The sequence below is a fragment of the Ricinus communis genome, chromosome 1 (genome assembly GCF_019578655.1).
Source record: "Ricinus communis isolate WT05 ecotype wild-type chromosome 1, ASM1957865v1, whole genome shotgun sequence".
In the NCBI taxonomy this organism is placed as follows: Eukaryota; Viridiplantae; Streptophyta; class Magnoliopsida; order Malpighiales; family Euphorbiaceae; genus Ricinus; species Ricinus communis.
Window position 1 is genome coordinate 26,778,897 of NC_063256.1, and position 22,835 is coordinate 26,801,731.

A 22,835-nucleotide genomic window follows, 5' to 3' on the forward strand; every position below is an offset into this window, starting at 1 on the left:
AACTATTGAAGCTGCTATTGCCTACATTGAATTTAGGGAATGCTACGAGTAGTAGTAAGGTAGTAGGAAAAGGCACCAGCATGCCAGCACCACTAGCACCCCTTATCACTTTGGATTTTGCCACCCCAACGGCACAAAAAGAGAAGTGGTATGCAAATAACTCATATGAATTTGTAGATGGCGATGATGAGATACTAGCCAGTTTTGCAACAGCTCTCGCACCGACATCAATGGACCCTAAGTTTGCCAAAATGGCTAATAACTATAGAGAATGGAGAAGATGTTGAAGTTGAAGGGGTGGGAGATAATCAAGGATATTGATGACCCCGTGGTAGTAACTTCCAAAGGGAAAGTGAATTTATCAGATCTACATAAATTCGATGTGATTAGGGACCCTCATGCCTTTCTGAACTCCTACAGGATAGGATGTCCACTTGCTCTAATTTGACCAAATAACAGATTGTCAAGTACTTTAGGTTATATTTAATGGGCGCCATTGCTAGATGGTATTGGCAGTTAGAGGAGAAGATGAGGGATGATTGGAAAGATATGGTGGCTAAGTTTGTCAAATAATACGAGTACAATACCCATATGGAAGTTAGTACTCGGGATTTAGAGTCAACCCAATAGCTACAGAATCAGACAAACTCCGAGTTCATCCTTCGATTTAGGATGAAGGTGGCAAAGATGATAACCAAGATGAAGGGATACACCCTTCTTGTTGATTTTATTTTGAATTGTTATTAGATCATCTTGAGTCATCTAGCGCACCGAGATCAGAGTAGCAGCGTGCCATATTTATGAGTTGTATAATATGTATATATGTATATATATTTTTTCCCAATTTCCCTTGCATATGCATCTTATTTCAAATAAATAGTGAATATGAGCATGTTAATGAGTATATGCCTATAAATTGTGATTGATGCATATCATTGTGTGGAAATGGGATTTCAAATTTGCATTCTGAGATTAAGTTAGAACCACTTAGCCGATGGGGATATCATCGGACCATGTGTACATTGGCTATGTTAAAAACTTAAGAATGAATGCGAGCTACTTAATAAAGATGTGTGTTTGAGTGATTATCTAAAGGGATGAGCACCCAGTTTAAGGACGATGGGTGCCTTTAGGTGGCATAATTTGGAGGTACTAGAAGGTTGGGCACCAAACCTTGAAAGGTAATAGGCACTTGCTTGGAAAAATCCTCACGAGGTGACTAAAGGGTCGAGCATCGAACCCCAAATGGAGCGATGAGCGCCTTTGGTAATAAATCCGCAATTGGAATGCTATAAATGATAAGAGCAATTCGAAGGTTCTTTCTCCTATCTCGTTTCTCATTATTATATTATGCTAATATTTGTCTGTGATGTGTGTATATTATATGTATAAGAGATAATTATATACGTGTGGGCATGCGAACCCTTATTATATGTGTGTATATATATATATATATTATACATTTCACTCAGTAAGGTCTGACTCCCCTTAAAATTTTTCCAAGTTAAGCAGTTAAGAAGTTTTGGGTAAGCTGCAATTGGTCCCTCGCGACGAGTCCTTTAATTTAGTTTATTTTGTAGTGGATGTTGTAAATTCCTTATGGGCTAAAATTCTATAACCGCACTATGTAGATTGTGACTTTGATGATGTATTAGAATTTGTGTTGACTTATGTTAACCTTTTATTTAAGATTTGGGCTGTTGACTCCGTTTTTAGATGTTGAGGTTATTAATGTTTAATTTGATTATGATAATTGTGTTGGGATGGTAAATAATGGATTAAAATTGGAATAGCAACCTTTAGGCTTGCTACGAGCACTAGTAGCCACGCATGATTCCTATGTCCTAGTGCTGGTCATGTGCCCCTAGATTTGGGTCATGACATTATCCTCGTGCGAGGTCAGCTTTTGTCCCTCAGATTTTTACCATTTTAAATATAGTATTTTGTGTTTTGGTTGAAATATGAGGCACACTATTCACACATGGCAAAGTGCATCGATTTTATCAAGTAATAAAATGATAAGTAGAGTATCGTTCCACTGTGGAATTAATTGTGAATACTATTTTCACTCTTATACTAATGTCTAACATTCAAAATGTTGTTTAGATATAGTAATGTTTGAAAGTAAATTAATATTAAAACAACTGGTATATTAATCAAATATCAAGCCTATTCAGGTAATGAATCCCCCTAATAAGTTAAATACTTCATGAATCAAATAGCCCTTGACCACGGCCGTGCTGAGACAAATATATAAGGAAAACTATTTTCTTAGGGTTAGGGAAGCAAGGAGTGAGAGAGAGCCCTGGCGGCTGGTTCAGTTTTTACGTAGTGCTAAGTTCGGGAGAGAGTTGCAGAGAGGAAGAACCCCGGAATCGCAAGGTTCCGAGTGCAAAATAATAGTGGAGCAATTCAAGAGGCAATTTGGGAGATTAATCGTAGTGCAGACCTAGATTTGAAGCTGTTCATCCAATTCGAGAGAAAAGGGAGTACATGTTTCATTTTCATTATTCTTGCATTGTAATTGATTTCCTAGATTGTTTTAAACATGAACATGTTTAGCTAGATTGATTAAATCCATTGGGATTTCTTTACTATGTTGGCTTAATATTATATTGTTGGATTGTTTGAGTTAGTTTTGTATTCTTCTTCCTTTAAGTATTAATAAGATAATGCATTATTCATGAGACGTTGTGAATTGTGGTGTTTAGATTGCTTTATGTGATTGAGAAGTCCATTTGGTAATTGGAATTTTGAATAGCAAGAACTGGTTAATAATCACTTAGAGATAAGGATAATTAACTAGCCGGATTAAGAATTAACAAAGCTTAATAGAGGCGGATTAAGGCTTAATGCTAATTTAAGAATCAATCGTTAGGAAGAGATTCCAACTTTAGGTTATTAGGTTTAGGAATTCGGTTATCTTGAGAGAGAAACCGAATTCAGTTAAGAATTCATCCGCGAGTAGCATAATTAGACTCATCAATCCTTTATCTTTTGTTTGATTGCCAACTAGTTTAGGTTCCCTTTGGGTTTGCTTTCTTGTCTTGGTTATTTCATTTATCCATTCATTCTTGCATCTCCCTTAGAACTTAACTTGTAGCTATTAGTTAGTTTAGAAATTATTCATCATTCATTTTAGGTTAATATAACAAAGAACAAAGAAGTAACTCTAGGCTTTCACTTTCCCGAGGAATACGACCTTGATACTCGCCATGAGTGCTAGACCGCATTGATAGGTTCACTGCCTTAGATTGTAGCTACCATAATTAGCCTATCAAGTTTTTGGCGCCGTTGCCGGGGACTATTTGAAAACTAGAGTGAAATTTGCTATTTGTTAATTTAGCCATTTATTTATTTATTATTATTTTCTGGTTTTTATTATTATTATTATTTTTATTTATTTATTTATTTTATTTTATTTGTACATATTTATTTAGTTTATGTTTATGATTCAGGTAGTGAATGATAAGGATGTTTAATGCTAAATTCAAACTCTTTATATGATGCGTTGGAAAATGGGATCAGGAACTAAGAGAGTGCTGTAAATTGGGATACCCGTGCAACCTTAGCAGCTCGAATGGAATCATTTTGCAGGGCTACCAATCAACTCTCCACTCCCATTCTTTCATCTCAAGATTTTTGTGAATCTGTTATGGTTTACATTTGAGTAATGATTGTCCATTGTACAGTGATGTTGCTCATTGTTCTTATAACTTTGAACAGGTGAATTATACGGGAAGCTGGCTAAATAACTCGTATGAAAGCACCTACAAACAAGAATGGAGCACTTATTCAACCTTTGGATGTAGCTTAGATGGCCAAGAACCACCAGGATTTCAGCAAATACATCAGCAACCTAATCTTGCACCTTTAACTCAAGATGAAGAGTTATTGTCACAAGAGCTGATGATGGGGTTCATTGCAAGTCTTGACGATAGATTTCAACAAACATAGAGGGTACTTGAAAGTCAACAAGCCTCAATTGAGAACATAGAGCATCAAGTAGGCTTGATCTTCAAGTTACTAGTGGCAAAACAATGGGGAACTCCATCAAACGCTACTGAATCCGAGGAACATTTAAGCGCCATCACTTTGCATTCAGGTTAGAATTTTTCTAGTTTATCTACTATGTTTGACGATGATGCTTCTGTGCAGTATGATTTCTTGAACATGGAGTTGGAACCAGAAAAGGAAGAGGCGAACATGATTCCTCTGAAAGACTATCAACAGGAATGTACAGTTGATGATGCTGAGTTGCAGTTATAGGAATTTTTAGTGGATTTTCCACAAGTCCCTTCGAGACAGAAGATGAGCACGAGTTATCCAATGAAGAAGTCTTGGAGGAGCTTGAGTTTCTTCTAGCAAGTGAACCAAGACAAGGACTAGAGAAAACCATTGACATTCTTGAAGAAATTGCCCAACCGTCGATCCTTCCAATTGGTGAAACTTCAGCTTTCAAATTGGAAGAGCCCCTAGAGCATCATGACTACGTGTAATTATACGAGGAGCAAGTTTTGCCCATCATACTGGCAGCTTGCTTGACAGTCGGGAAGAGAAAATTGATGATTATCCCTCTAAGCGGATACTTGAAGCCATTTGCTTGGAAGAAGGATGGATGCTCGTTGATCACCCCCGTTTGCTTTTCACCATGAGTCCAGCTAAGAAGACTCATCACATAAAAAAGAAGGCACCCCAAATTCTATTTTTCATTTTTAATATTCTAACCTTTCATTTTGAAACATTTTATTGGTTTTAAATTTTCATATTTTATTTAATTATTATTTTCAGTTCGATTATTTCTTTATTTTACTATTTTCAGATTCTATTGAAGAGGCACTGAATTTCCACTACATCAGCCTCGATGGATGATTAGGGCAGTCCCCTATATCTTTTTATTTTTCTGCATTTAATTACTTTATTTTTCATACATTTCATGCACTTGGATTGTATTGCCTTTGTTCTCTTAGTTGAGCATCCCATGTAGGGTATCCATCACATTTTACACTGAGGACAGTGTGTTCTTCAAGTGTGGGGTGGTTGTGGGTAAACCTTATAATCCTACTCTCTCATAAGGTTTTTAGATATATCTGAAATTGCTATCACTAGATGTTGTGTATTGTTAGGATGTTAGGACACTGTGTCTTTATGCACTTGAGTATGCTATTTTTGAGCTGATTGATGACTTGATTTATAGAATTGTAGTTACTTTTCTTTGTTGTTCATTGTCCTTTGAAAATAATTGATGGTGTTCTACACATCAGCCCTGCCGGGTTAAACCAGTGTTATTTAATTATTTTTTGAATTTTCAAATTTTAACTTAGAATGTTGATAATGTCATATGCATTTATTTCTTAAGTAATGATTCAATTAATGATGTTGCGAACCAATTGCACCTAATACCACACCTCAAAGTGAGATTTTGAGCCTGTTGAGCATTCATTATACTTATGCTCTTTATATTTCTTGTTTGACTGTGCATTGTACTTGACTTTGCTTCTAGAACTTTCTTTGTAATGCCTGTTGAAGTTACATGAATATTGTGAATACCATGAGATGATTTGGGCGATTTAGAATTCACCACATTTGACCAAAAGCCTACCCTCTTATGTTTCCATGCCTTAACCTTTTCTTAATAATCTACACCTATACACTTCAATTACACCATTCTTTACATTTATCTTTCCTTTACCCTTATGCTGGAATTTCTTTTTGTGATTTGCTCACCCTTATGTGGGATTTAAATGCCAGTTGCTATGTTGGTAAATTCACTAAGTCTTTTTGAGATTTTAGATGCTTCCTCCGATCCAAACTGTATTTTTATTCTGTATGTATGCAGCAGTTCTTATAAGTTGCTAATTATAATTCAAAAAAAAAATGATGAAGAAAAAAAAAGAGAAGAAGAAAATAAACAAAATTCTTTAATTAATTATCTCTTTATCAGATTCAGAGCATTTGCGAGCGTTATTCTACGAAGTAGGGATTTTAGTGAAAAATTCTTTTTGTATATTAGGCATTTAATCCTTTGAGCATATATTGTTGTTTCTCGCACGAATTCCAACATTTTCACACTTGTTTCCCAAATCTCCGTATCTTTACCTTAGCCCCATTACAACCTTGGCAAAGACCCTTTGATTTTGGTATTTACTTATTCACAGTGGCGAAGATATGATTTATGAGCAAGCTTATGGTGAGTAGGTCTTGTGCATTTGCTTTGAGATGTGTTGAATACTGTCTGTTATGAACTAGGGGCGCAAACTGTAAGGAATTGCTGACTGCAGTTTTGTGAGAAGAGTTGTTAATTGCTTGAGGACAAGCAATAGCTTAAGTGTGGGGTGATTTGATGTGCATAGTTTTACACATATTTGCTTGCATATTATTGCGTATTTTCTTAGCAACTATTGTGCTTTTATTCCAAGATCACCCGTGTTTTGTGTTCTTTTGCATTTCAGGAGAATTTATAGGACCATCATCAGTATTTGAGCAATTATAGATCAATACATGTGAAAACGGATGGGAATTCATAAAGATCGGATAAGAGCTCGCAGTGCATACATTAAGCACGACCTAGGTCAAGGCCGTGTTGATCACCAAGGCCTGGACTCTTGCCGTGACCAACCATGAGCTTTTGGTATTCAAAACATGGCATTTTGCACACGGTTTGTGTAGCCATCACGGCCTCCAGCATGGCCTGTGGTGGCTCAGCACCGGCAGGGGCACGACCATGAAGAAATCCTAATTGTTGAGATCTGAATGTTCAGCACGGCCTGGACTCCGGCCGTGCTGAGACAAATATATAAGGAAAACTATTTTTTTAGGGTTAGGGAAGCAAGGAGTGAGAAAGAGCCTTGGCAGCTGGTTCAGTTTTTGCATAGTGCTGAGTTCGGGAAAGAGTTGCAGAGAGGAAGAACCATGGAATCGCAAGGTTCCGAGTGCAAAATAATAGTGGAGCAATTCAAGAGGCAATTTGGGAGATTAATCATAGTGCAGACCCAGATTTGGAGCTGTTCATCCAATTCGAGAGAAAAGGGAGTACATGTTTCATTTTCATTATTCTTCCATTGTAATTGATTTCCTAGATTGTTTTAAACATGAACATGTTTAACTAGATTGATTAAATCCATTGGGATTTCTTTACTATGTTGGCTCAATATATATTGTTGGATTGTTTGAGTTAGTTTTGTATTCTTCTTGCTTTCAGTATTAATAAGATAATGCATTATTCATGAGACGTTGTGAATTGTGGTGTTTAGATTGCTTTATGTGATTGAGAACTCCATTTGGCAATTGGAATTTTGAATAGCAAGAACTGGTTAATAATCACTTAGAGATAAGGATAATTAACTAGTCGGATTAAGAATTAACAAAGCTTAATAGAGGCGGATTAAGGCTTAATGCTAATTTAAGAATTAATCGTTAGGAAGAGATTCCAACTTTAGGTTATTAGGTTTAGGAATTTGGTTATCTCGAGAGAGAAACCAAATTCAGTTAAGAATTCGTCCACGGGTAGCATAATTAGACTCATCAATCCTTTGTCTTTTGTTTGATTGCCAACTAGTTTAGGTTCCCTTTAGGTTTGCTTTCTTGTCTTGGTTATTTCATTTATCCATTCATTCTTGCATCTCCCTTAAAACTTAGCTTGTAGCTATTAGTTAGTTTAGAAATTATTCATCATTCATGTTAGGTTAATATAACAAAGAATAAAAAAGTAACTCTGGGCTTTCACTTTCCCGAGGAATACAACCTTGATACTCGCCATGAGTGCTAGACTGCATCGATAGGTTCACTGCCTTAGGTTGTAGCTACCAGGGTTCACCTTTGTTGATGGATTGTGCTTAGTTATTAGATTTTTATTTGCCATTCTTGTAATCTTCTTGCTGTTTAGTAATAAAGTTTGATTCAGTTAATTTGAGACGTTGAATTAATTATCTTTTAGGTTGTTTCTTGACATTGAGAAATGCTTGTTACGATTGGAATTTGAATAGTAAGAACTAGTAGTTAACACTCAGAGATAAGGTTAATTTACTCGTCGGATTAAGAATTAATAACTTTTAATAGTTCTAAATCACGCTTAATGCTAATCTGTAATAATATGATAGGAAGAGATTCCATTAGGTTAGTGCAGGTTTAGGAACTCGGTGAGCTCGAGAGAGGAACCGAGTTCGATTTAGGATTTAGGCACGGGTAAGCAAGATTGGTAATCTATAAAATCAACCTTAGAATTCCATCACTTAGGTCCCCTTTGGGTTTATTTCTCTTGTTGTGATTGTCTTTCAATTGTTAGTTGCTGTTCATTTATTTATTTGCATTTATAGTCATTAGTTAATTAATTTAGACTTCTCACACCTTATTTCAGACTAGATAACATAGTGAACAGTAGTAACTTTAGGTTCACCCGATCTCTAGGGTTACGACCTTGATACTCACTAGTGCTAGGCCGCATCGATAGGTTCACTGCCTTAGGTGTAGGTTGCATCAGTAGCCCATCAAGTTTTTGGCGCCGTTGCCGGGGAACTGTAACGATGAACTAGAGTGAATTGTTTTTGTGTTACTTTAGTAATTATTTGTTTATTTATTTATTATTTATTCTTAATTTTATTGTTTTTGTTGATTGGTGGCTGTTTGGTTATCGATTTCAGGTAGTTTATGACCAGGAGCTCCAATCCTGATTCCATAGAACCCTTATCTGACCCAGAGCGCTCTCTCAGATTATTGAGACGACGTTTGCAGGCAATTGAAGAGGAGGTAGGAGTTACAGTTCAGGTTTAAAGAGCTAATGTGATGAAGAACCACAACCCCCAGGCTGATGACAATCAGAGGACGATGTACGGGTTTGCTCGACCATCTTTGGATGGGATAAAAACTAGTATAGTCAGACCTACTGTAGCGGCCAACAATTTTGAGATAAAAGCCAATGTTATCCAGATGATCCAGCAGAGCGTGCAGTTTGGAGGATTGCCCAGCGAGGATCCCAGTGCTCATATCTCTAACTTTTTAGAGATTTGTGACACATTCAAGATAAATGGAACAACCGATGACGCCATTCGGCTGAGATTGTTTCCATTTTCCTTGAGGGACAGAGCAAAGAGATGGTTACAATCTCTTCCACAGCAGACGATTACTACCTAGAAGGCGTTGGCTGAAAATTTTTTACATAAGTATTTTCCTCCCGCTAAAACTGCTAAACTTAGAAATGACATATCTTCTTTTGTGTAGTTTGATGATGAAAGCATGTACGATGCATAGGAGAGGTTTAAGGACCTGTTGAGATGCTGCCCACATCACGGATTGCCAGTGTGGATGCAGGTTCAGACCTTCTACAGCGGGTTGAACCTTACGACGAGGCAGATGGTGGATGCTGTAGCAGGTGGGGCGCTAAGCAGTAAGATGCTTGAGCAGGCTCAAAACTTGATAGAGGAATGGCCATGAACAATTATCAGTGGCAATCCTCTAGGAGCTGACCAGGAAGATAAGGAGTGGTCAACCAGGTGGATTCTACAGCAGCCTTGGTAGCTCACGTGGAGCTTCTAGCCAAGAAGATTAACCAACTCTAGATGCCGATTCATGCAGTGCATGTTAGCTGCGAGTTTTATGGTGGCCCGCACTACAGTACGAATTGTACTGTGGGAGGTATGTTTGCTTCATCTTCCTCTACTTTTCCATCTATTTCTGCTGTGTCTTCTGATGTTGAGCAGGTTGATTATATGGGGAATGCCCCAAGGCAGCAGAATGACCCTTACAGCAACACATACAACCTTGGGTGGCGCAATCATCCCAACTTTAGTTGGAGGAACAACAATAGCCAGCTAGGCATGCGCAAGCTCCTCCTCCACCAGAAAAGAAATCAAATTTAGAGGAGCTTATGATGAAGTTTGTGACGACTACAGAGATGAGGTTCTAGCAAACTGATAGTGCACTTAGGAATCAGCAGGCCTCAATTCAGAACTTGGAGACTCAAATTGGCCAAATCTCTAAGATGTTGTCTGAGAGGCGACAAAGAGCGCTCCCTAGCACCACTGAGTCTAACCCAAGGGAGCACGTGAACGCCATCACTTTGCGTTCAGGTAAGTTAGTTTCAGCTCCTTCTAAGCCTGTTCTTGACAACTCCACTATTGATGTGCAGGTTGAGGCAAACACTAAGGTTAAGGAACCTGAGGGACAAAAGGTGAAATCAATCCCAGTCAGGAAATATCAACCTAAGATTCCTTATCCTGCTAGACTCAAACAAGCAGAAGCGCAAGAGTAGTTCGGTAAGTTTTTGGATGTTTTTAGACAACTGCATATTAACTTGCCTTTTATTGATGCATTAAAGCAGATGCCAAAGTATGCCAAGTTCTTAAAGGACATACTTAACAGAAAAAGGAAGTTGGAGGAGGTAGCCTATGTTAAGCTTAACGAAGAGTGCTCAGTAGTGTTTCAGAGCAAGTTGCCAGAGAAACGTCACAATCCAGGGAGTTTCACTATTCCTTGCACTTTAGGTAACTTGTGTGTTGATGATGCATTAGCTGATTTGGGGGCTAGCATAAATGTCATGCCCACTAGTTTGTTCAATAAGCTAGGTTTGGGGGAGGCAAAACCCACTAGGATGTGCATTCAATTAGCTGACCGTTCTATTAAGCTTCCTAAGGGGATTGTAGAGAATGTGCTAGTCAAGGTAGATAAGTTCATATTTTTTGTTGGCTTTGTGGTTATGGATATGGATAATGAGCATGGTGTATTGTTGATTTTAGGGAGACCTTTCCTTGCCACGACTAGAGCTAAAATAGACGTATTTGAGGGAAAGTTAGAACTTAATGTAGGGGATGACTGTGTTACTTTTAGTTTACCCCCATCAGATAGTTCTCCCACCGACCATGTTCATGCCATTTGCAGTATTAATGGAATTGGTCTTGCATATGATAAGCAACCACAGGATGTACAAATGGATGATGCTATACATGTTTCTTTCCCTGTTGATATGTGTTATTCATCTGAAGAAAAAAACTTGTATCAATTTGAGACTTTATGCTATGATACACCCGAGAAGGGTAGTTGCAAGTTTGTTTATGACAGGTCACTTAGCCAGAATTTGGAGTGGATGAATGGGCATCCCAATTCGGTGCGGAGAGCACCTCCTTGGTCATCTACCGCACACATTGGACCTCCTCTTTACGTTTATATGCCTTAAGCCCCAACTTACATTGAGCCCACCTTCTCGATTTGCCCGCAATGCAGGAATGCTACTGCAGAGTCCAACTAGATGACTCGAACAAAAAGAAGCACCTTCGGGAGGCATTCCCGAATCTATTTATGCTTTTTGAGTTTTTGGACATCTTTTATTTATGTATTTATTTTTTTTAGTTAGATATTTCAGTTTATTTTTAGTTTGTTTTATTTTTAGATGATTTTATTTTATTGGACCTTTTACTAGATGTTGCTTGGGATGTATTTATTCTTGAGTTTTGTAGGAGTTAGCCTACTCGATGCTCATACGCAATTTTGAGGACTAACATATCTTGGAGTGTTAAAGCACACATCAAGGGCGTGATCCGATGAGACTATTTCTAGTTTTTATCTCTTTCTGTTGTCTTGTTTTTCTTTTAGTTTTCTAGCTTTTTGTGGACTCCCATAATTTGCTTCTTTGTGCGTATTTTATCTTCCTTTTTGGAGTGCCTACCTTATTTCACACCGAGGGTAGTGTTTCTCTCAAGTGTGGTGTAGGTACCTTAGTTTTGTGCAGGTACCAATTTTGTTATCTCAAACCTCTGTAAGGATGGTATTTTGCTATTTTTATTTTGCTTTCATTTCCCTTATTGATTGAGTCTGTTCATTCTTATTGTCCTTATCTTGAGTTTTGTTTTAATCGAGTAGTTGATAATTTTTTCTCTTTTGAATGGATACCCTTATAGCTTTTATCGAATCTTGTTGAAAGAAGGCAATAAACGAATCTCTTAATTTCAATCAAGCTAGGTAAAACTGGTGTTTTTCCTTAAATTTTTTCATTTTACTTTATCTTTGATATAGAACACTGTTAATATTGATGCTTATTAGATTGATTGATTGTTTAAACTTTGGTTTGAGAATTTATGCAATTTTAATCCACTCAAATGGTGAGGTTTTTATGCTCATTTTGTTTTTGATTAGTGAGCAATTGTATAGAATATTTGTTTCTATAACTTGCTCTGTGATGACTTTTGAGATTACATGAGTTTTTGATAGTCATGAGATGATTTGGGCACTTAGGATTTACACAATTTGGCCAAAAGCCTAACCTTGTTTTTCCCTTAGTGAACCAATTTTGAGCCTTAGCCTTTTCTTTCATTGTAATTTACCTTTGACACTCATTTTATCACTTCTATTCATTCTACCATTGTTGTTGGAGATTATGTAAGTTTATGCTGCATTTCATTTTGGATCAATTTGCATATGTTCACTAAGTTGCTAGATTTTTCGTAGATGCTCCCTTCAATCCAAATGGTACATATCGTTTTACTACTTTTGATTGAGCATTGTATTACTTCATCTTGCATTATCTGTTGTTGTAGGAGTAGTAGAAAAAAAATATAACAATAATAAAAAAATAAAAATAATACATATATGTATAATTTTCTTTTACTTCATTTCGAGCATCATCTTATTATTGGAGCAACTTAGTGTTCATTTTAAGTACAACATTTGATCCTTGGCTATTTTCTTGCATTACCTGCATAATTTTCCAGCAACTTTTAGCCTACTTTCCATATTTATCCATACCCTACCTTAACCCCATTACAACCTCGCTCAAGACCCTTTTGATAATGATTATTGATTATTTCACAATAGTGGAGATTGGATCTATAAGCAAGCTTATGGTAAGCACCTTTTTCTGTATTTTTGCGTTGAGAGCTTGGCGATATTCTTTCACTTATATACACTTGTGTGTTTTGAGTGACATCTTGTAAGGCATGGTTCTTAATTTCTCAGTTTGGATGGTTTATCATTTTAATTTTAGCAGCTTTATTAACTTTGTTCTCTTTCTCAAGGATTTAGTGATTTGGGGGTTTTGAGGAAATTCGTCATAGAGTTTTGAGACTTGTTTTGAGCTAACCTCTTGCAAAGTATATGATTGAGTTATTTGGTATCTGTTTGAGGAGTGAGTTGTTAATTGCTTGAGGATAAGCAAACGCTTAAGTGTGGGGTAGTTTGATGAAGATGATTCTATGCATATTTATTGACTGTTTATCAGTCGTTTATTCGTGTATTTGAGTCATATTTATTCTTGTTTAATCGCACTTTGGTATATTTTTGAGTTTTTTAGGTTTTCGGACTCCTTGCTGGGAAATTGATTGATTTTCGGGCAGAAACCAAGCTATGTGGATGATTTATGCATATTAGATGTTTGTCGAATTCGATTCCTTATTGGCGCGCATTTTGAGGCTTTTGCATGGGCAGTTGCACGGCCTATGCATATTTGCATGGCCCGTTCCACGGCCTCCCTTGCCCGTTGCACGGGCCGTGGCACAAGCTATGGCACTTCTGCCTATAAGTAGGCGCACGCAGAATGAGACAGGGTTCCGCTTCTGATTTTTAGACTTCTTTACGCGAGCGACCCCCCACTTCTACACCTCTGTTCTTGACATTTTGGCAGACCAACGTCATTTCAAAGGATTGATTTGGGAGATTCAAGCAAAGATTGAAGGTTCTAGACGATTGATCGAGAAATCCGAGATCCATACTTGAGGCTGGTTTCAGAGTTGGCTTGTGACATTCCCATTTCGATTTGAGAGAAGAGGGGTTACATGTTCCATTTCCTTTTCTGTTGTTTATTTCCTTTTGTATTTGTTTCTTTCATTATGAGTAGCTAGGGCTACCGAACCCATTGTGGACCTTTGTTGATGGATTGTGCTTAGTTATTAGATTTTTATTTGCCATTCTTGTAATCTTCTTGCTGTTTAGTAATAAAGTTTGATTCAGTTAATTTGAGACGTTGAATTAATTGTCTTTTAGGTTGTTTCTTGACATTGAGAAATGCTTGTTACGACTGGAATTTGAATAGTAAGAACTAGTAGTTAACACTCAGAGATAAGGTTAATTTACTCGTCGGATTAAAAATTAACAACTTTTAATAGTTCTAAATCACGCTTAATGCTAATCTGTAATAATATGATAGGAAGAGATTCCATTAGGTTAGTGCAGGTTTAGGAACTCGGTGAGCTCGAGAGAGGAACCGAGTTCGATTCAGGATTTAGGCTAACCAAGATTGGTAATTTATAAAATCAACCTTAGAATTCCATCACTTAGGTCCCCTTTGGGTTTGTTTCTCTTGTTGCGATTGTCTTTCGATTGTTAGTTGTTGTTCATTTATTTATTTGCATTCATAGTCATTAGTTAATTAATTTAGACTTCTCACACCTTATTTCAGACTAGATAACATAGTGAACAGTAGTAACTTTAGGTTCACCCGATCTTCAGGGATACGACCTTGATACTCACTAGTGCTTGGCCGCATCGATAGGTTCACTGCCTTAGGTGTAGGTTGCATCTTAACAAACAACTAAACATATCTTATTATTAAAGCATATACTAACCTTCCAACCTAACAATGTATATCAACTAATGCTAAACCAACACTTAAATCCATCAAACATAAACTTAACATGCTCATCTAATACATAAAGACTTCTAAAATTAAAAATTAATAATAAAAAATAACACAAAAATAAAATAATCAAGCTTTTGTAAGCTTACCCTATGTGGGGTAAGCCTTAGCCCACGTAGGCTAAGCGAAAGCCCACGTGGACTAAACCTTACCCCACGTGGGGTAAGCTCCTAAAAGCTTGGAGCTTTTGTTTTTTGGGCTTTTTTCAAAAACATTATTTTCAAATTTAATGCAGACATAATATGAGGAAACACAACCAATATGCACTTAAAACAGGTTTAATCCGAAGTTTGGGCCCTCAAGGTGATACCTTTTAATGAATCAAGGAAAAGAGTGATTTTGAGTAGCAATGGATTTGCTTAGGCTCTCAAGACACTAAAACACTCATAATAGTCTCTAAATGAGCAGAAAATAACCCTATAAAAAAAGAAATTATAAGTGGAAAAAAGAGGGTTGGGGTGTTTGGATTTTAATTAAAGGAAAATAAGATATGGGTGTTTAGAAGCTAAAGGAGGATTGATAAGTGTTCTCCTTGAGTTATTAGTGCTGGAATCGCTTATTAAGGATGATTTTGAATGGATTTTAGGATAATGAGTGAGGTAAATAGGGTTTTTGGTAATGGGTATGGTTAGGGATGGTGTTTAAGTATATGGGTGTCTGAGGAAGATGGATGAAAAGACTTTAGTGTCTCTTCAAGAGAAGGAAACAAATTCTGCCCTTTTTTCTTTTTAGGTTAGAGAGCGTCTCTTCAATTTTTTGTGGCTCTAGGGTTTTTGACTGAGAAAGAGATGATTATATATGGAAATTTTAGGGCTTTTTTGGAAGTTTAACTTTGATTGGTTGATGTTATTTAAGGGTCAAGGATTTAATATGCATTTTTAGGGTGAGGCAGATGGTAGCACGTGTCCTTAGGAGGGAATATGCCTCCTAGATTCATATTCCCATGATGATTGCATTCTAGGCCTTTAGCCCACGTGGGCTAAGAAAAAGTCCATGTGGGCTCCTTACCCCCATGTGCTTAGCTCAAGGCTTAGCCCACACAGGTCCTCGCTAAGCCCATATGGGCTTGGCTTAACCCATGTGCTTTAAGCCTTAGTCCATGTGGCACAAGGTGGTTTTGCAAGGACTTTAGGTTTTCACTTGTCTTGATTTAGGTTTTTTGGGGTTTTAGGGTCTTGGTTAGGGTTTAAGGTTTAATCAGGGTTTATGGGGTTTTACAGTCTTAGTTTTAGGGTTTTATCAATCCATTCCAGAGCTTTCAGGCCTCTTTTGGTGTCTTTCAGAGCCTTTTTCTTCTTACCTTAAAACTCACTCCACTAGACTTATCCTAGTCAAGTCATCGGACATATGTAACGAATGAGCAAAAGTTAAGTAATAACAGTTTGCCCTGCTTTAGAAAATGAATTCTTTTGGAAATTGGTTTTTTATGCAAAACTAATTTTAAAAGAATGAGTTTGAAAATAAAGAATGAGTTTGGATAAAAGCAAAAAGGATTAAATATCACCTGATTGGCTTGATTTCTTATTCTAGAGTTTGACCTATCCGAGGAAGACACCATCTCGCCATTTTCCATTTTTTAGACTTGTGAAGCAGAACGCACCACCTTACTACATAAATATTCCTCGGGAGACACATCTCGCCTGTTTTGTTGAGGCAGGAAGCACCAATTCACTGTTGTTAAATGAGCCCTTATAAGGAAAACACCATCTTGCCCTCAGGATAGAAGGCACCACCTTGCTATTTGCTCTGATTACGGGAGACACCTGTTAGAGTATTCCCTAAAGATAAAGAGTTGTCAGATAATCTGTGTTAATTTATACATCACCATTGATGGCATACAATTATATTAAAGGCATTGTTCGACTCTAATGGTACGATTAGTCGGGTATTATCAAGAAATAATCCAAACCGTTAGTGATGAACACCATGGAATGTAAACATAAATGTAAGAGAAATTATAAAGAGATTTTATAATGATAAGGTTCTCATTACGTACGTTCCTAAACTTTATTCATAGTCGATGTTTGATTGAGAATTAGATATTGATCATTGGATATTGATCAAATGCTTGAGACACCATAATGCGTTATCATTTACTTATGAAGTAAGCAATCTGTCTCATAAGGTTGAGGAATAAATATTCTGAGATAAGCATATGGGTGCTTGTTACAAGAACAAGTTCATTGAACATGACCCCACCGAGTAGTCCATATGAAATTTACTCCAAGTGTCTATAGACAATACTCTTATGATATGTAAGACATGATCCTTAGACTTGAGATAACAATGTATTATCTTATATGAGGATTACTATATTTTGATACTATCTTATATTCTTGATGGGCTAATTTGTGTTAGCTACAATCTAAGGCAGTGTACCTATCGATGCAGTCTAGCACTAATGGCGAGTATCAAGGTCGTATTCCTCGGGAAAGTGAAAGCCTAGAGTTACTTCTTTGTTCTTTGTTATATTAACCTAAGATGAATGATGAATAATTTCTAAACTAACTAATAACTACAAGCTAAGTTCTAAGGGAGATGCATGAATGAATGGATAAATGAAATAACCAAGACAAGAAAGCAAACCCAAAGGGAACCTAAACTAGTTGGTGATCAAACAAAAGATAAAGGATTGATGAATCCAATTATGCTACCCGTGGATGAATTCTTAACTGAATTCGATTTCTCTCTCGAGATAACCAAATTCCTAAACCTAATAACCTAAAGTTGGAATCTCTTCCTAACGAATGATTCTTAAATTAGCATTAAGCTTTAATCCGCCTCTATTAAGCTTTGTTAATTCTTAATCCGGCTAGTTAGTTATCCTTATCTCTAAGTGATTATTAACCAGTTCTTGCTATTCAAAATTCCAATTACCAAATGGACTTCTCAATCACACAAAGCAATCTAAACACCACAATTCACAACGTCTCATGAATAATGCTATCTTATTAATACTGAAAGCAAGAAGAATACAAAACCAACTCAAACAATCCAACAATATAATATTAAGCCAACATAGTAAAGAAATTCCAATGGATTTAATTAGTCTAGCTAAACATGTTCATGTTTAAAACAATCTAGGAAATCAATTACAATGAAAGAATAATGAAAATAAAACATGTACACCCTTTTCTCTCGAATTGGATGAACAGCTCCAAATCTGGATCTACAATTTGATTAATCTCCCAAATTGCCTCTTGAATTACTCCACTACTGTTTTGCACTCGGAACCTTGCGATTATGGGATTCTTCCTCCCTACAACTCTCTCTCGCACTCAATACTGTGTAGAAACCGAACCAGCCGCCAGGGCTCTATGTCACTCCTTCCCCCTCTTTCTTTTTCTAACCCTAAAAAAATTCATTTTCCTTATATATTTTGTTTCAGCATGACCGTGGTAGCACGACCGAAGTCTAGGCCGTGCTGAAGGATCTCACCAAGTAGGTTTTCACCATGGTCGTGCCCCCACCGGTGTTGGCCACCACAAGCCGTGCTGGAGGATGTGGTGGCTACGGAAACCGTGCCCAAACCATTATTTTGAAGACCAAGTTTTGATGGTTGGTCAGGGCCAGATTCCAGGCCGTGATGGTCAGCACGGCCTTGACTCAGGCCGTGCTCAATGTGTGCAACGTGGGCTCTTGTCCGATCTTGATGAATTCTCATCCGTTTCCGCACGTATTGATCTATAATTGCTTAAACACGGATGACGGTCCTATAAATGCTCCTGAAATGCAAAAGAAGACAAAACACGGGTGATCTAGGAATAAAAGCACAATAATTGCTAAGAACATACGCAATAATATGCAAGCAAATATGTGTAAAACTATGCACATCAGTTCTCTTATTTATGGAGCTAAAAAAGGGATAGTCATTGGGTATAGTAAGAATTATATAAAGATAATAAGTTATCAATAAGGAATTCATTGTCCAAGGTAATATGTTATGGGACCTTATCCTTATGATTCTTGATATGCTTTAACATGGAAATTCTTGGCCAATATTGTATGAATGAAGATTATAAAAAGTGTTTCATAGATCTTATTCAAATGTTATATACAATTATCAAGAGTAGATATGATTAGTTAAATTATAGAGTTGACACTTGCATCCATGCTCTATGAATCAATTAGGATAAAAGTATAATGAAAGGATTGAATTACATTGTAAGATTGTTCATTGCAAAGGTTGATTAAAGCACTTTAATCATTCCTACACATTTTGATAGTCATGATGCATTGCAAGATGCCAATCTTCATATATGAATATGGATTAAATTAAATTAGAGTATTAACATTGGATTAAAGGAGTTTAATTCATAATCCATATTCATTACCAACATGTTAGGAACCTTTTGGGTCACACAAATAGACTTTAAGTGAGTATTAAAATGAGGCTTTAAGCTTTATGCTTAAGCTCACATATATTGGGCCTAATTAAGGTTAATTAATTAAGAGCTAATGGGCCTTATATAATGGGCCTATGATGAGTTTTATTATCCATGGATTAGTTCTTATATTAATTAAAATTTATTTAGGATAACAAAGCCCAACTTAAAGTAAGTTAGGATTTTATAGAAATTCTAAACCTATAAGGACTTTGATTAAAGGCCATATATATAGAAAGAGATGTATATGGGACGACGAAGGTTAAGAAAGAAGGTTGGTGGCACATTTAAGAAAGAAAAACATTTTCTTTGAGATCATCCTTTTCTCTGGCTTTCTGATCTTCTTAGGGGTATGACAAGTGCTAAAGGCACTTACTTTTGAGCTTTATTTTATATTAATTTTACCTTTAATTGAGTTTGATTTGTTTGTTCAAGCTTGATTTTCAGTTCTTTTAGGCATTTTGAGGATAACACATGTTAAGGAGTTAAATGGAATCGAAAAGCATGAGAATTGGGCAAAGGAAAGGCATATTTATCCAAAGTTCATTCTGACATGAGAAGCCACACGGCCATGTGGCCTTCCTATGTGAGTTATGAAAAATGGCAAGTTGTATGAAGGGTCCACACGGGAACCTTACACGGCTGTGTGCTCCCCGTGTGGAAGAAACAAGTGAATTTCAGCATTACATAGATTTGATCGCATTAGTTTTAGTGTAGTTTTAATGATCTTACAGGTATAGAATTGAAAAGTGGTCTGCATCAACTTTGTAGATATTGTGCAGTCTGTTTCTGTTTCGGTCAGTCTCAGTTTTTGGGCCTTTGATGAAGAACATAAGCCTCAATTCAATTTTTACGATGTCCTAAAATAGCCTACAAAGTAAAGAACAAAAAGAGACATATTCAAGCTATGAAAAGCTAAGGACGTCACATTGCCGTGTGGTCCCTTGTCAATCATAAAATACACTATTTAAAGGAACCTTTAGGGTTGTGTTGAGAGAGCTTCGTCATTTTATTCATTTTAGAGAGAGAAACACTTAGAAACTTCATTTTTCTTTCATTTTTAGGGTTTTGATTGGTCATTTCTCAAGGAAGGACATCAATTCCTTCAACATTTTCAAGGATTGAATTCAAGATTGAAGATTATCATCTCTAATCTTCTATGAATAGTTTGAGGTCTTCTTTCCTTAAGCTTTATTTCTTTACTGTAATGTTTAGGAACTAATTTTCTTGCTATTTGAGTTTTGATGAACTCTAATTTATTTTGTATGGATTGATTTAAAGCTAATGCAATTAATCTTTTCTATGAGTTATTTTTTCCATTTGATTACTTAATTATCTATTTCAATTGATAAGTTGACATATTAATTGGGATTTATTTTCATAAACTGATTGGAGATAACTCTTTATGAATTGATCATGTCTTAGGGATTGAGGATTGATTGGGATACTAGAGATAGATCTGCAAGATCCTTTGGTTTAATAGTTCCTTAATCTTAGATGCATGAGCTAAGTGAGTAGGTTTGAGAAGAGATTCCTCTCCCTCCTCTTAGGAATTAGGGGTTTAATCACTTGAGAAAGGTTTAAGCCTAATTTGGTGGAATGTTAGCTCAACTATTGATTGGAATTAATTGCTATTTGTTTCATGAAATATTTAAATTATTAGGGGGATTCGCTACCTAAATAGGCTTATCATTGATAAGTTTACCAATTGTTTTAATCTTTATTTTCAAGATTGTTTTACTTTTAAATATTATTACATCCAAACAACATTTTGATTGATAAACATTAGTGTATGATTGTAGGTAGTACTCACAATTACGTCCCTAGTGGAACAATACTCTTATTCATTATTGTATTACTTAATACGATAGGTGCACTTTGCCATGTGCGGATAGCGCGGATAAAGTATTTGGCGCTGTTGCCAAAAGATTCTTTTCTATTGTGATATTATTAGTAATTTAAAAGCTAGCGGTTTATGTCTTTATTTTTCATTTATTTTATCTTTGTTGTGTTTGTGTTTGTGTTTTCTTTAGGTACATGAATCTGTATATGACCCGAGCTAGTTTGATGGAACTATTCACTTACGAACCAGAGTCGGAAAAAACTTTGAGGAAGCAGTGAAGAGAAGAATGAGAATGAGCTTTAGCCGTAATGGTGGCGGAGTTATAGAATTAGAAGCGCCCATTGTAGTAGGAGCTAAACATCTAATGGTTTATAGGGATTCAATGATGGTAATTCAACAAGCCCTCGAGGAATGGGAAGTAAAAGAAGAGAAGTTGAATCGGTATGTCAACTATCTCAAGACTTTAGTGTGGAACTTCTCCAAGTATTCCTTTATACACTTGCCTCGGGATGCGAATCAGATGGCGGATGTGCTAGCTATTCTATCATCTATGTAGGTTAATCCCTCGCAGCTGTCGATGAAACCTTTGGTCATCGTGAAGTCAGGTGCACCTTGTTATCAAGGGAATCAAATTTTACAAGTTCAGATTAGACCAGAAGAAAAGCCATGATTCTACGATCTGAAAAAGTTCATAGAAGACAGGGAGTATCTAGAAGAAGCGACAACTAAGGAAAGGTATGCGTTGGGAGTCCAAGCTAGAAATTACATCAGCCACAGGGGAGTCTTGTATAAAAGGATGATGTCGAGTGTACATCTTTGGTATGTAACTAAAGCAGAAGTTGAAGAAGTAATGGAGGAAATACACAAAGGAGTGTGCGGGCCTCATAAGAGCGAAATTGTGTTAACCAGAAAATTTGAAAAGACTGGCTGATAACAGGATTTCTATCGTGAGAAATCAAAATGTATCCATCTGGGTTTTTGCTAAATGAATGAAATTATCTTGAATTATTATCAAATACATATCCGTTTGTCATTTTACACACACTAACTGAAACAAAAACAAAACTAAAAGCTCCAAGCAAAATAAAATGAGATATGAAAAGAAGCATAATTTTTATTTCTTCTTTGCATAATTTGCATATGCATCCTTAAGATAGAGCAACTAGTTCTCGAACCAAGCAAGGCTAAGGAAAATCAATATTTAGAGCAGCCAAATCTTCAAATAGAAGTAAGAAAAAGGAAAAAGAACAAAAAAAGCTAAGTTGAAAACCTAAAAGGGCGACTTAGGCAAAAACAGAGTTTGCTAAGTTGAAAACCTAAAAGGGTGACTTAGGCAAAAGTTAAGGCAAAAGCAAAAATAATAAAAAAAGATTTGGCTGCATGGCCTCCTTAGTGCATAAATTCATACAAAGATAGAAAGACAAAACACGAGGGTAATCCAAAAGGCAATACATTTTATACCTCCAAAAATAAAGGTCTACATAAAGGTTTCGGGTTTTACATTCAGAGAAAGAAAAAGTATAAGCAAAGGGAAGTCAGAAGCCGAAGTTCCCTTCCGAACCATCCATCTTATCATCTGATTCAACATCCATTGCTTGGGTCTGTAAGGCTGACAGCTGGAGAGTCAGGGTATCAATCCGTCATTGCGAAGCATCAAGATAATGCTGCTGGTCGTCTAACTGCCCCTGCAGTGCCTCATGGTCCCTCTGATGAAAACCCAAAAAAGAGAATTAGGTAGCACATTTCACACATACATTTTGCATTTCATAATTTGTTGTGGTTCTTACTCGCCAATCCTCACTAAAGATGAAGAACTGTCTCCTCATGGCCCCAACCAATCGATGTACGTGCTCAAATTGGTCTCTGTGAAACTGTATTGTATATATGTCACTAACCTTTTCAGGAAAGCCAAAGTGATAAAAATGCAGAAGGAAAGCAAAAGCTTACATGGGTGCAGTTGCTCGGGATGAACTCTGGAGGGAAATACTGA

At 36.5% G+C, this 22,835-nt stretch overlaps 1 non-coding gene across 1 annotated transcript; it reads right to left on the reverse strand.

The window, feature by feature from the left end:
• Positions 1-9,183: 9,183 nt before the first annotated feature.
• On the reverse strand, positions 9,184-9,290 carry LOC125369061. The gene has a single exon (XR_007214554.1). It is a non-coding gene; the product is annotated as a small nucleolar RNA R71 (small nucleolar RNA).
• Between the last annotated feature and the right edge of the window lie 13,545 nt (positions 9,291-22,835).